Here is a 2,633-nt window from a genome sequence, read left to right on the forward strand (position 1 = left end):
TGGCTGGGACTAGGGATGTGTGTGCAGGACATGGTACTAGGCTTCAAAGAGCAACAGCCATAGGTTTTACCAGTCATTGACACAGCAGCCCACTGAACATAAAACTGCAGTCCTCAGAAAGACTATGAGCAGTTGATCCCTTCTGATAGGGTCCATCAGTGTTAGAGCCCCTGCGCATGCCAGTTACAGTGCCCTGGAGAAAGCCTAGACTAGAGCATGCAGTGCAAAACCAACAACCACAAAGGTGGCAGAACAACCCCCAAAGAGCAGTTGCAAAATCCAAAGCCATTTGTGCTTCAGAAGGATGTTCTTGCACAGCCGTGCCCCACTCAGCCACTCTGTCTCCCTCAGAGACAAGATAGCCAACAAGAAGTACAAGAGTATCAAGGACTCCACTGCAGCCCTTTTGGATGGGAGGTCTACAAGGCGGCTACTGCAAAGCTCTCTACTCCACCATCAGGGCAGTATCTGCAGGACAGGGAGCACGGTCTGCAAAGGCAGCAGTCATATCCCCTCCAGCAGGGAGCCCCACCGAAGCCCTGACTGTGAAGGGCACCAACATCAGTGTGGCCTCTGTCCATCTAAAAGGCAGCCCTTTCATGGAAGCAAGAGCATCCTCTGCTGAAGCAGGTGTGGAGCCCCCACCATCCTGTCTTAGCTGGCAGCTGCTGCCTAGGAGTCCAGACTTCTGTGACCAAGTCATCTGTGCACGTGGAACCAGGGGAAACAAAGATTTGAGGGTACCCAGCTGAGCACCTGAATGCCACGTGCTGACCCTATTTTTTGAATAAAGATCTGGCGTCTGTGAACCTCTAGCTTGAAATTTAGAACAATAAATTGTATCTTAGTCTTTTGAGAGGAGACAGCTCCTCCTATATAACAGAGCTGCCCCTTTTGGCGTTTTATGTAAAAGCATACTAACGATTGCGCTCTGTGTATTTCCTTTCTATTTTTTATTTGACAAAACTTAGTAACTTAACTACAAAGTTATATATGTTGATTGTGATAATTTAAGAAATACAGAGAGTTATACAGTAAACGTTTGGACTTTTATTCTGGCACTTCAAGTTCATATTCTTGAATCAACCATTGTAAAATGTTTGATATACTTTCTCCTATATTGTGTAATGGTTTGAACATGTTTCTTTTATATTTTAACCCAATTGTATCATACTACACATATTAATGTTCAGAATAAAGCATATCCTGTATATCTTTCCAAGGTAATTTATCACATACAGATCTATTTCATTTTGTAAGTATCTTCCATCTGTCGCTAACTAAGATTGAGGGGAAGTGAGGGAATAGCAACTCTCAACTACAGGTGACAAGAGTGATTTGCTCAATCACTCTGGAAAGTCATGTGGAAGATTTAGTGAAGCTGATAATGCCCACAAATTCTGCTGTTGGACATGGCCCACATAGAAACTCTTGCAGGTGCTCACCAGAATACAGAGCCACAAATAAAAAACATCCTATAAAGTAACACCCCCACGTGTCTGTCAGCTATGCATTGCATTGTATTGGGCAAATCTGCTGCAAAAGACCTCTTTAAAGTGTTGAAAAGCAAAGATGTCACCTTGAGGACTAAGGTGTGCCTGACCCAAGCCATGGTCTTTTCAATCGCATCATATGCATGCAAAAGCTGGACAATGAATAAGGAAGACTAAAGACGAATTGACGCCTTTGAATTGTGGTGTTGGAGAAGGATATTGAACATACCATGGACTGCCAAAAGAATGAACAAATCTGTCTTGGAAGAAGTACAACCAGAATGCTCCTTAGAAGGAAGGATGGTGAGACTATGTCTCACATACTTTGGACATGAATTAGACAAGATCTATAGATATTATGAGAGTTTATGGGACATAATGTTCAGTGAAAAAGCAAGTTGGCTAATCAATTTCATAGTATGATACTCATGAAAATGATATGAGGTAATGCAGTATTATTGCTTATTCTTGGATACACCTATAGATGTTTACACACAGCAATAACACAAAAACGTGGACTACGGTGATACTCACTAAATTACTGAGAGTTTCATTTGGACAAGGAAGAAAATAACTATGAAAAATAAGAAAATAAACGAAATCTGGGAATTGATTTGATTTCATAACATCTGCCAATAATGGCATCTTTATTTCCATATAATCTTTGTCTTTTTTTTTTCTTAATTTACTACATTGACTGAGAACTAAAGCAGAGTAGTGAGAAGTGGCATCATTGACTGCACTTCCCAGATCATGTAAAGTAGGATGTTTGCTAATATATTTCATCAGTTTCTCCCCAGCAACAGTGCATCCCTATTCCTGCTGCACTCCACTCTACCTGCCCGTATAGGCTTTGAAGTTTTCATATGCTTTTTTCATTGATTACAATAATGATATGTTTTTCTCCTATCATCTGTGGATGTGATGATATAAATTGATTGATTTTTTTATATTAAAGAAAGTTGTGTTCTTAAACTAAGTCCGGATATATCCTTATGTGTTGTTGGGTTAAAAAAAAGAAAGAAAAGCCCAAACCCGTTGCCGTTGAATGGATTCCAACTCATAGCAATCCTATAGGACAGAATAGAACTGCCCCATATGGTTTCCAAGGAGCGCATGGGGGATTCAAACTGCCAACCT

The sequence above is a fragment of the Trichechus manatus genome, unplaced genomic scaffold (assembly GCF_000243295.1).
Source record: "Trichechus manatus latirostris isolate Lorelei unplaced genomic scaffold, TriManLat1.0 scaffold00308, whole genome shotgun sequence".
In the NCBI taxonomy this organism is placed as follows: domain Eukaryota; kingdom Metazoa; phylum Chordata; class Mammalia; order Sirenia; family Trichechidae; genus Trichechus; species Trichechus manatus.